The sequence below is a fragment of the Mesoplodon mirus genome, assembly GCF_964341445.2.
Source record: "Mesoplodon mirus genome assembly, chromosome: X".
Classification (NCBI taxonomy): Eukaryota; Metazoa; Chordata; class Mammalia; order Artiodactyla; family Ziphiidae; genus Mesoplodon; species Mesoplodon mirus.
The window spans coordinates 7,832,913-7,845,877 of NC_138981.1; the positions used below are offsets into that span (position 1 = coordinate 7,832,913).

The window sequence follows — 12,965 nt, forward strand, 5'->3', positions numbered from 1 at the left end:
TGGAAGAACATGTACGAAAGAGGAAGCCGTCTTGCTTTTCAGCTGGCTGATGCTGAAAACGTTTCTTTGGTCCTGGGCCCGACTCCCCGCTCCGCCCATCCATCTCCATGCTAATCGAACCTTTTCCCAGCCCCCTGGTGCCTGGGCTGTCATGGCGTTTCCTGACTCTGGTGAATTTCCTTCACCTATTCTCGCTAGAGGGCTGGGCCCCTCCACTTCCTGAGGGGCGCTCAACGTGCCTTCCCTCCTTCCCTTTCAGGGGATTTGCAAGTCAAAGGGTTAGTTCTTTTGATCTTGAGGCAACTTACACCTTAACTATATGCCCAAGAAGCAGTCCCTTCATCTTTCTTCGGTCTTACCTCTTTGAGACTCTAATAAAACATTTCTGTAGAAAGAAACTCACAAACACATATCCCTACTAACCCACAAACACCTGCATAGCATTTCAAGATGTTCACGGCCCCGTGACAGCTGTTTCTGAATCCTACTAAATACCGTCTCCGACTTTTTAGTTCAACATTGTTCATGGTAGTCTCACAGTTGAGACGAACGTGAAAATATTTTGTTAACTGTGAAAATTCACCTCCTACGATTTGTATCTTGGGTGCACAGTATTTGCAGGTGCACTTCAGTGAGTCTTAAAATAAGCAAACATATATATAGTCACATACATGAAAAAGCCTGTGAATTGGCTTTCACCTCTTTTCACTTCCATCTGTAAACATTTAAACCAGGAGGACTGCAAGACTTGACAGAGCCACCATAAAGCAAGGAAATGATGTGAGACACACAGAAGGGGTTGGGTGTGGTGTGCTTGTTTTCGGAGACATAACAGAGCAACAAAGGCACCATCCCCCTAGCCCCAATTTCCCCCTAATTCTCCGACCAGTTCTCACTTGTATTAGACCCAGGTGAACATCCACAAATAGCTTAGTAACGTGGGACTCTCCCAATTACATATCTCTTTTGATACTTTCTCACCTTCCCTTTTTCTTGAATACAGCAGTAACAAACTCAATGCTTCCAGACAGTGCCACAACCAAATAGTAGATTTTGATCCACCCAAAATTGGATCTCAGCTCTGGGCTCCAAGAAGACTGTAATTCACTTTATTATTATTATTTTTTTGAATTTTACTTTTTATACAGCAGGTTCTTATTAGTTATCTATTTCATACGTATTAGTGTATCCATGTCAATCCCAATCTCCCGATTCATCCCCCCCGCAACCACCTCCCATGCTTTCCCCCCTTGGTGTCCATACCTTGGTTCTCCACACCTCTGTCTCTGTTTCTGCCCTGCAAACCGGTTCACCTGTACCATTTTTCTAGATGCCACATGTAAGTGTTAATATACGATATTTGTTTTTCTCTTTCTGACTTGTTTCACTCTGTATGACAGTCTCTAGGTCCATCCATGTCTCTGCAAATGACTCAGTTTTGTTTCTTTTTATGACTGAGTAATATTGTATTGTATATTGTATATACGTACCACAACTTCTTTATCCATTCGTCTGTCGATGGACACTTAGGTTGCTTCCAGGATGTGGCTATTATAAATAGTGCTTCAGTGAACACTGGGGTGCATGTGTCTTTTTGAATTATGGTTTTCTCTGGGTATATGCCCTATAGTGTGATTGCTGGGTCGTATGGTAGTTCTATTTTTAGTTTTTTAAGGAACCTCCACACTGTTCTCCATAGTGGCTGTATCAATTTACATTCCCACCAACAGTGCAAGAGGGTTCCCTTTTCTCCACACCCTCTCCAGCATTTGTTGTTTGTAGCTTTTCTGATGATGCCCATTCTAACTGGTGTGAGATGATACCTCATTGTAGTTTTGCTTTGCATGTCTTTAATAATTAGTGATGTTGAGCTGCTTTTCATGTGCCTCATGGGCATCTGTGTGTCTTTGGAAAATAAGTTCTATGTAGGTCTTCTGCCCATTTTTTGATTGGGTTGTTTGGTTTTTTTGACACTGAGCTGAAGGAGCTGTTTATATATGTTTTAGAGATTAATCCTTTGTCTGTTGATTCGTCTGCAAATATTTTCTCCCATTCTGAGGGTTGTCTTTTTGTCTTGTTTATAGTTTCCTTTGCTGTGCAAAAGTTTCAGTAGGTCCCATTTGTTTATTTTTGTTTGTATTTCCATTTCTCTAGGAAGTGGGTCAAAAAAGATCTTGCTGTGATTTATGTCAAAGAGTGTTCTGCCTGTGCTTTCCTCTAAGAGTTTTATTGTGTCTGGTCTTATATTTAGGTCTTAAATCCTTTTTGAGTTTGCTTTGTGTATGGTGTTAGGGAGTGTTCTAATTTCATTCTTTTACATGTAGCTGTCCAGTTTTCTCAGCACCACTTATTGAAGAGGCTGTCTTTTCTCCATTGTATATCCTTGCCTCCTTTATCAAAGATAAGGTGACCATATGTGGGTGGGTTTATCTCTGGGCTTTCTATCCTGTTGCATTGATCTATATTTCTGTTTTTGTGCCAGTATCATACTGTCTTGATTACTATAGCTCTGTAGCATAGTCTGAAGTCAGGGAGCCTGGTTGTTTGAGCTCCGTTTTTTCCCCTCAAAATTGCTTTGCCTATTTGGGGTCTTTGGTGTCTCCATTACAAATTTTAAGATTTTTTGTCCTAGTTCTGTAAAAAAAAAAAAAAGGCCATTGGTAATTTGACAGGGATTTCACTGAATCTGTAGATTGCTTTGGGAAGTATAGTCATTTTCACAATACTGATTCTTCCAATCCAAGAGCAGATGGTATATGTCTCCATCTGTTTGTGTCATCTTTGATTTCTTTCATCAGTGTCCTATAGTTTTCTGAGTACAGGTCTTTTACCTCCTTTGGTAGGTTCCTTCCTACGTATTTAATTGTTTTTGTTGCAGGGGTGAATGGGATTGTTTCCTTCATTTCTCTTTCTGATCTTTCGTTTTTGGTGTATAGGAATGGCAGAGATTTCTGTGCATTAATTTTGTATCCTGCAACCATACAAAATTCATTCATTAGTTCTAGTAGTTTTCTGGTGGCATCTTTAGGACTGTCTATGTATAATATCATGTCACCTGCAAACAGAGACAGTTTTACTTCTTCTTTTCTGATTTGGATTCCTTTTATTTCTTTTTCTTCTCTGATGGCTGGGACTAAAACTTCCAAAACTATGTTGAATAAGAGTGGTGAGAGTGGACAGACTTGTCTTGTTCTCTTTGATCTCTTCAGTGATTTCTTGGTTATTTAGTAATGTAGTGTTTAGCCTCCATGTGTCTGTGGTTTTTATGTTTTTTTCCCTGTAATTTATTTCTAATCTCATAGTGTTGTGGTTGGAAAAGATGCTTGATATGATTTCAATTTTCTGAAATTTACCAAGGCTTGGTTTGTGACCCAAGATGTGATCTGTCCTGGAGAATGTTCCATGTGTACTTCAGAATAAAGTGTATTCTGCCACTTTTGGGTGAAATGTTCTAAAAGTATCAATTAAATCTAGCTGGTCTATTGTGTCATTCAGAGCTTGTGTTTCCTTATTAATTTTCTGTCTGGATGATCTGTCTATTGGTGTAAGTGAGGTGTTAAGGGTCCCCCACTATTACTGGGTTACTGTCGATTTCCTCTTTTATAGCTGTTAGCATTTGCCTTACGTATTGAGGTGCTATGTTGGGTGCATATATATTTATAATTGTTACATCTTCTTGGGTTGATCCCTTGATCATTATGTAGTGTCCTTTCTTGTCTCTTGTAACATTCTTTCTTTTAAAGTCTATTTTATCTGATATGAGTATTGCTACTCCAGGTTTCTTTTGATTGCCATTTGCATGGAATATCTTTTTCCATCCCCTCACTTTCAGTCTGCATGTGTCCCTAGGTCTGAAGTGGGTCTCTTGTAGGCAGCACATATAAATATGGGTCTTGTTTTTGTATCCATTCAGTGAGCCTGTGTCTTTTGGTTGGCACATTTAATCCATCCATGTTGAATGTAATTATCGACATGTATGTTCCTATGACCATTTTCTTAATTGTTTTGTGTCTGCGGGTCCTTTTTTTCTCTTGTGTTTCCCACTTAGAGAAGTTCCTTTAGCATTTGTTGTAGAGCTGGTTTGGTGGAGCTGAATTCTCTTAGCTTTTGCTTGTCTGTAAAGCTTTTGATTTCTCCACTGAATCTGAATGAGATCCTTGCTGGGTAGAGTAACCTTGGTTCTAAGTTCTTCCCTTTCATCACTTTAAACATATCATGCCACTCCCTTCTGGCTTGCAGAGTTTCTGCTGAGAAATCAGCTGTTAACCTTATGGGAGTTCCCTTGTATTTATTTGTTGTTTTTCCCTTGCTGCTTTCAGTAAGTTTTCTTTGTCTTTAGTTTTTGCCAATTTGATTACTATGTGTCTTGGCATGTTTCTCCTTGGGTTTATCCTGCCTGGGATTCTCTGCGCTTCCTGGACTTGGGTGGCTATTTCCTTTTCCATGTTAGGGAAGTTTTTGACTATAATCTCTTCAAATATTTTCTCGGGTCCTTTCTCTCTCTCTTCTCCTTCTGGGACCCCTATAATGCGAATGTTGTTGCATATAATGCTGTCCCAGAGGTCTCTTAGGCTGTCTTCCTTTGTTTTCATTCTTTTTTCTTTATTCTGTTCTGCAGCAGTGAATTCCACCATTCTGTCTTCCAGGTCACTTATCTGTTGTTCTGCCTCAGTTATTCTGCTATTGATTCCTTCTAGTGTAGTTTTCATTTCAGTTATTGTATTGTTCATCTCTGTTTGTTTGTCCTTTAATTCTTCTAGGTCTTTGTGAAACATTTCTTGCATCTTCACTATCTTTGACTCCATTCTTTTTCTGGAAGGTTGCCTATCTCTACGTCATTTAGTTGTTTTTCTGGGGTTTTATCTTGTTCCTTCCTCTGGTACATAGCCCTCTGCCTTTTCATCTTGTCTATCTTTCTGTGAATGTGGTTTTTGTTCCACAGGCTGCAGGACTGTAGTTCTTCCTGCTTCTGTTGTCTGCCCTCTGGTGGGTGAGGCTATCTAAGAGGATTGTGCAAGCTTCCTGATGGGAGGGACTGGTGGTGGGTAGAGCTGGGTGTTACTCTGGTGGGCAGAGAGCAGTAAAACTTTAATCTGCTTGACTGCTGATGGGTGGGGCTGAGTTCACTCCCTGTTTGTTGTTTGGCCTGAGGCCATCCAGCACTGGAGGCCACAGGCTCTTTGGTGGGGCTAATGGCGGAGGCTGGGAGGGCTCATGCCGAGGAGCACTTCCCAGAACCTCTGCTGCCAGGGTCCCTGCAGTGAGCCACAGCTCCTCCCCGCCTCTGCAGGAGCCCCTGCAACACCAGCAGGTAGGTCTGGTTCAGTCACCTGTGGGGTCACTGCTCCCTCCCCCTGGGTCCGGATGCGCACACTACCATGTGTGTGCCTTCCAAGAGTGGAGTCTCTGTTTTCCCCAGTCCTGCAATCAAATACAGCTAGCCTTCAAAGTCTGATTCTCTGGGAATTCCTCCTCCCATTGTCAGACCCCTAGGTTGGGAAGCCTGACGTGGGGCTCAGAACCTTCACTCCAGGGGGTGGACTTCTGTGGTAAGTGTTCTCCAGTCTGTGAGTCACCCACCCAGCAGTTATGGGATTTGATTTTACTGTGATTGTGCCCCTCCTACCGTCTCATTGTGGCTTCTCCTTTGTCTTTGGATGTGGGGTATCTTTTTTGGTGAGTGCCAGTGTCTTCCTGTTGCTGACTGTCCAGCAGTTAGTTGTGATTCAGGTGCTCTCGCAAGAGGGAGTGAGCGCATGTCCTTCCACTCTGCCATCTTCCCACCAAATCCAAATGTTTTTAAAACAAGCTTTGTATGGATGGAGTGGGTGGGATATATATGTTGTCAAGCAAATCTTAACCCCAAACTTAATTTTTTTCCAGTTTCTGTTTTCCCACTTGCTTTATCCAATATTCTTTTTCCATCCCTTAATGATCCCTCAGACTTATTTCACAACTTCCCAGTTACTTTCAAACTCAATGCACATTGCACCTGTTGCCCTTTCCCCAGCATCGGCTTGACCTGTGCTTTGGGGAGCTACAGTGGGCCAGACGGTGTTCCACTCTTCTGCTCCTTGTCCCACTCTAAGCACTCGAAATCGAGACAAGGGGCCTTGTATGTCTCTCGGACATCTTTTTCTTCTCCCACTTCTAAGCTGTAGATTCTCCACTCACTGCAGTGAGCTGCTTCTTTGACTCAGGGTTTCTCTGCTACCTCATGCCAACTTTAGGAACCCCTCTGGCGTTGACCTTCTCTGTGCAGTATGGTGTGCTCACGCCCATGCAGAATCCTCTCGTCTACAGCCTCATTAAAGCATGGTTTTTCTTACCCTCCTTGTCACTGACCCCCCCCAAGTGAAGCCTCTTCTTAATTGCCTGGCTGTCCAGTGGTTAAGACTCCATGCTTCTACTGCAGGGGGCGTGGGTTCGATCCCTGGTCAGGGAACTTTTACTCCCAGCAGTGCCTCCCTGGGCGGATCCTGAGCAAACCCAGGTCCCGTCAGCATGGACGTAGCCCCAGGTTCTCCTGAAGCCCAAATCCTAGCGAGTACTAGGGAGACTGAACTCCTGTTGCACGGAAGCTGGCCCTTCTAGTCCCAAAGCGGAAGCCCTGGCAGGACGTGTAACTCACTTTAGATATTTAATAAGAGCATTACACTGGTAATAAAACAACAGACACAGAAAGCAAACTTAGAGTTACCAAAGGGGAAGGGAGGGAAGGGACAAATTAGGAGTTTGAGATTAACATATGCACACTACTCTATATAAAACAGATACTCAACAAGCTTCTACTCTATAGCACAGGGAACTCTACTCAATATTCTGTGATAACCTATAAGGGAAAAGAATCTGAAAAAATATATATATGTGAAACTGCATCACTGTGCTGTGTACACCGGAAACTAACACAACATTGTAAATCAACTATAGTCCAATAAAAAATTAATTAAAAAACAGAACAAAACGATGAGCTTTTCCATTGCCTAGGACAATCCACTCATATTCCTAGACCTTTGTCAACAGCAGTCTGGCACAAATGCCAACAGTAACAGCATTCAGCAGAATCAAATGAGAATCCTATCAACGTCACTGTGTTTACACTGTTCCTATTTAATTGCATATGTTACAGCGAAATGAGTATTGTGGTCAAAGAAAGCAAATGTAAAAATGTTTCAATAAACTTTACATCACTGTACAAGCCCAAAGCTGGGTTTAATGCGGTGGCGGAATGCTTTCAGCAACATCATAAAGCAGATGTCTGAAATTGCTGCAAAGTCCAACTTGGCTTACAATCCGAAGTCTTAACCCAACAAAAAAAGATTTAATGTTTCAGAAAACTTTTCCAAACCAAAAGAGGGACCCTGACCATCCTGATTAGTTGGTGAACAGGTCACTAATTATTTTACTTGGATATTAAAAGAACAAAATGTTTATGGAGTAGTAAAATTTGATTGGATAACTTTACCCTGGGACAACCTGCTTTGATGAATGCTAACTCTAACTATTTAGGCTTACCTTTATATTATTATCATGGCCAAGGTCATAACTGAGAGGTTGATTACAAATGCCAAGAAAGCAACATCGACCGTTCTCTTGCGGGGGCTGCAGTCAGTGGGATGGCTCGGAGTATACCATTATTGCATTGCTAGTGTTGGTCCAGTGCCAGCACCACTTAACTTCTTGCATATGGTGCCAAGCACCAGACTTCTCTGCCTTGATACCCCACTGTGTTGAGACCGTTGACCAGGTTTTATTCATCACTTTATGAAACATCCATATAACTGTCCTGACTGAAACTTCTACTTTTCTCTAAATTCGTTTCCAGTCATCTTTGAGGGGATGCCAACATTCACCTTCTCCAATTCAGCTTGAAGTATTCAAACCACAATGGAACTTGGAAGATGGTGAGTTCATAATACAATAATTGAGTTTTGTGCTTTTCTCTCTCATCCACAATGGGTCAGAAGCATCTCCCTACATAATGCCGCTCCTTACAAGATCCTAATTACGTTCGGGACTTCAGAGCCTGTACAGCAACTGCCTGTCATCTTACGGTAAAACATTATGCAACACGGACACCCCTCAGAGAGGCTGCACATCAGCTTCTAACACCCTTTGTTTCTTTGAACAGATTGGACATAAGTGAACATTCTTTTCCTTCTTCTCAATCCACATAGTATATGTTTCATAACTTTCATGAATGTTTTCAAAATGACTAAAACAAATTAAATACAGATAACTGCTTTGCCATGAAGGCTTGAAGACACGGATCTTTTGACTTTTGCCAATAATAAAAATAATAGGCTGCTGGGAGAAGGCTCCAATTGAAGATTTTCAATGATGCATTAAAAGTAGTTTTGGCAAAAACTGTAAAATTGAATACATATCTATCTCTCAATAAGCAACTCGTTAACATCTGTAGTCATAAGAGAAAAAGTTAACTGTCATTAATTTTGCATGTGAGTGTATGAATTTGATTAGAGATAGTCTTTTTACAAGATTAAAAAGCTCCATAGATAGTATCGAATTCTCCTTCACTAAAGTCACTTGAGGGCAATTAACCAGAATTTATTATGACAAGTGAAGGAACTGTGACCTAGGGACAGTAAAAGACTGCCTAGTGGCACATGGAGCTACAGCCAGCTTTGGAGTATTCTTTCTCCTTCTTTCCAGTAGAGTTTGTACTCTTAGATCTTATCATTCAAGAGAACATCTGCAAAGGATAGTCCTTTCAAATGGTAGGATAGAAGAACAAACAACATGCAAGGAAGGCCTTTCACACGAAGACTGTGTAAAATGCCATCATGCAAATGATCCTGGCAGATTGCATGATTGACCTTTATGATACGACAAAAAATATAACGACGGGTGAGTCTAGGCTATATTTTTGTAGGAACAGTAACTTTGAATAGCTATGTGCTAACGCTGGCAAACACAGGGCTAAGACCTTTACTTTTAATGTCTCAGCCATGTGAAGTTAAAACATTACCTCTTCTTACAGATGAAGAAACAGAGGATGTTCAATGATTTGCCCCGAATTATAGAGCTAGTGAGGTCCAAAGCTGGGATTCAAATCCAGATCTCCCTCAATCACTACAACTCTGCGTAATAGTTAAGAAAAAAATTATCTATGGCCAAAAAGCACATGAAAAGATGCTCTACATCACTAATTATTAGAGAAATGCAAATCAAAACTACAATGAGGTGTCACCTCACACTGATCAGAATGGCCAGCATTAAAAAGTCTACAAATAACAAATGCTGGAGAGGGTGTGGAGAAAAGGGAACCCTCTTGCACTGCTGGTGGGAATGTAAATTGGTGCAGTCACTATGGAGAACAGTATGGAGGTTCCTTAAAAAACTAAAAGTAGCATTACCATATGATCCAGCAATCCCACTACTGGGCATAGATCAGGAGAAAATCATAACTTGAAAAAAACACGCACCCCAACGTTCACTGCAGCACAATTTACAATAGCACAGACATGGAAGCAACCTAAAGGTCCATCGACAGAGGAATGGATAAAGAAGATGTGGCACATATATACAATGGAATATTACTCAGCCACAAAAAAAGAATGAAATAATGCCATTTACAGCAATGTGGATGGACCTAGGGATTATCATACTAAGTGAAGTCAGTCAGACAGAAAGACAAGTACCATATGATATCATTTCTATGTGGAATCTAAAAAAAATGATACAAATGAACTTATGTACAAAACAGAAACAGACTCACAGACTTCAAAAAAACAAACTTGTGGTTACCAAAGGGGAGAGGTCAGGAGACGGGTGGATTAGGAGTTTGGGATTAACATCTACACACTATTATATATACAACAGACAACCCACAAGGACCTACTGTACAGCACAGGGAACTCTAGTCACTATTCTCTAAAAACCTATATGAGAAAAGAATCGGTAAAGTAATGGATATATGTATCTGCATAACTGAATCACTTTGCTGTACACCTAAAACTAACGCTGCATTGTAAATCAGCTATACTCCAATATGAAATAAAGATTAAATTACAAAAGAAAAGAAAAAATAATCTGAGAATGTTTACATCTCAGTTACTTTTAATCTGAATTTATTCTTGCATTGTTGCAATTTGATCCTGTAGGCCTTGGGACTTCACTCTACTGCTTTAATAGACATTAAAGAGACAGAGACAAACAAATGCTGATACTAACAAGCTGACTAGAGTACCCCAGTGAGATGAACAACTGCAGTTTCACTGGTTTCCATCTGTCCTGGGAGAACAGGCCTTTTCAGCATCTACGTTTTAAATAAGGCAGATATAGCACACATATAGTTCTCTGTGTATAGCAGAGAACTCTACTCAGTATTCTGTAGCAACCTATATGGGAAAAGAATCTGAAAAAGAATGGATATATGTATAACTGAATCACTTTGCTGTACACCTGAAACTAACACAACATTGTAGATCAACTATACTCCAATATAAAATAAAAATTAAAAATACTAGATTAAACAAGGACCTACTGTATAGCACAGGGAACTATATTAATTATTTTCCATTATAGGTTCTTACAAGACAATCTGAAAAAATAACTGAAACTTTGCTGTACACCTGCAACTAGCACAATATTGCAAATCAACTACACTTCAATAAAAAAAGTTATAAGAACAACAACAACAAAAGGCAGCTCTGTAATCTTCGTTAAGCCACATGCATTTATTTTCTTGTGGCAACTGCTTTCTGGGAACAAATCCCCTTCTCTGGAATCACCCAACATAAAGCTCTAATTTCAGTAGTATTGTTGTCATTGGATTTCTTACAGGTGTGGCCTTTTCTCATCTGTTACTCATCTGTTACATTCTTGTGTCTTATTTTGGTATTCTTTTCCATGCCAACAGCATGGAAGTCAAGTTAGTCACAGTTTAGTCACCTGGGAAACCCTACGTTTCAAGCAACAGGTATCTTCCTTTCATTTTGGGGATGGAGTGAAGTGCTGGTATGGAGCTAAGGTTCTACAATAGATGGTCCTCTGGCTCCAGTCCCTTCCTTCTTGCTGTATCCACGCATTTTGTTTGCTATATAACCTTGCAGGCCTCTCATTGTGACTCCAGGCTCACTCGTGGGAATGGGTTTGGCCAATGGCATGTCAGCTAACGTGACAAAGACAGAGGCTTGAAAAGCATGTGGGCAACTGGGCCCACCCTTCTGCCTTCACCTCTGCAATCCCCTGGAGAACATGCTGGAGCTAGACTGCAGGAGAAAGCTGTCCAGCAGCGGAGATGCCCCAGTTACCAGCCTGAGCTGTGAGGGAGCCTAACCAAGATCAGCAGGTTAGCTGACCCCCAGCTGACTCCAGATGCACAAACAGTAAGAACTAGACCTGTATGGGGTTGAGTCCTGGTTCTGCTTCTCTATCTTCACTTCTCACCGTCTCCCCTTCCTCACTCAACTCTCTAGCCAGGCTTAATTAGACGAGATCTCCCACTGCACCCTGCCACCTTCTGTCTCTATAGGTGTGCTTAACGTGGCTGTCTGGTATGCCTTTACCGTACTGATAGGTACCCAGTCTCTTTCAGGACTTAGTGATCACTTGCCCCAAGACCTTTTGGTTGTACCATTTCTGCCCTCTCTATGCTCTCTACCTACTCAGGCACCTTGCCAAAGCTGTTCTCAACATTTCATGACTTTCCCTTTCACTCCAGAATTACACATTCTTAGAAGATTTTAATAAAAGCTAAGTAAGATTTTAAGAAAAGCTTCCAAGGCAGGCTGATTAAGGAGTGAAAGGTCAGAGGGGTCAGGAGGGGAAGCTGGGAAAGGGGGATATAGGGAGGGGGGGCCAGTTGTTGGTATGAGTCACTTATACTTTAGCCCCTTAGAAGTGTGGGTCTTTCTGCATCACTCTTTTAATTACTCCTAAAACAAATTTCTATTTTAAGCATCACGTGCCTCAGAATTACTTGTGCTAGGAAAGAACAGTGAGGTTACAAAAAGGTTTATATAATGAAAGCAAGGTTGGTATGGATTTATTCAAAACATTTCTTTGTTGAAAAGTGACTGCTATTCTATCCTATTCTACTTTGACATATTCTATTTTTATTTGCTAAAGAAGCTTTCAAACTTGCTCCCCTAAAAATACATTTCTTCTCGTCCTTTGCCATGTACTTAATTCAGTTTAAACAACTGCGGGGCAAGAGGGAGTGCTTCCTCTATTATCATCTCTCTGACCAGCTACTTGCTGCTCTTCTAGATCATCACATTGTCTCTGATACTGAATATCTCATGGGCCCCAGTGAGAGAGGGGTTTCTCTGTGTTTCAAATAAGGTCTAAAATTCTTCCTAGGTGGGGGCCAATTGTTAATATCTCAGATGATGGCCCTGCTCGCCTCTGAATGAGACCAGGTATTTGGTATTCTTCAGCTATTCATTTTATTAAATCCTTTAAAAAAATGTGAAACATATTCTGGAGACAAGATGGCAGAGTAGAAGAACATGAGCTCACCTCCTCTCATGAAAGCACCCAAATCGAAACTGCTGAACAACCACAGACAAAAAAGACTAGGACCTACCAAAAAAGATATTCTACATCCAAAGACAGAAGAAGCCACAACAAGACAGTAGGAGGGGTGCTTTTGCCATATAATCAAATCCCATGCCCGCCAGATGGGTGACCCACAAAATGGAAAATAATTATATTGCAGAGGTTCTCTTACTGCAGTAAGAGTTCTGAGCCCCACTTCAGGCTCCCCAGCCTGGGTGTCTGGCATCAGGAGGAGGAGCCCCCAGAGAATTTGGCTTTGAAGACCAGCAGGGCTTGAGTGCAGGGGCTCCACAGGACAGGTGGAAACAGAGACTCCACTCTTGGAGGGCACACATAAGGTTTCCTGTGAACTGGGACCCAGGGCAAAGCAGTGACTCCACAGGAGCCTGGGTCACACCTACCTGTGGGTCTTGGAGGGCCTCCTAGGGAGTTGGGGGTTG

General features: G+C 41.4%; 1 protein-coding gene and 1 long non-coding RNA gene across 5 annotated transcripts in view; one reads left to right on the forward strand and one right to left on the reverse strand.

Annotated features, from left to right (window-relative positions):
* The window catches only part of LOC309796381, a 173,070-nt gene that overhangs the window by 146,857 nt on the left and 13,248 nt on the right, over positions 1–12,965 (forward strand). For all 3 annotated transcript variants that reach the window (XR_014292436.1, XR_014292437.1, XR_014292438.1), the window contains one exon: positions 7,826–7,904. This is a non-coding gene — a long non-coding RNA (uncharacterized lncRNA). The remainder of the gene's footprint in view (positions 1–7,825; positions 7,905–12,965) is intronic.
* The window catches only part of MID1 (midline 1), a 183,825-nt gene that overhangs the window by 16,630 nt on the left and 154,230 nt on the right, over positions 1–12,965 (reverse strand). The window lies entirely within an intron of this gene.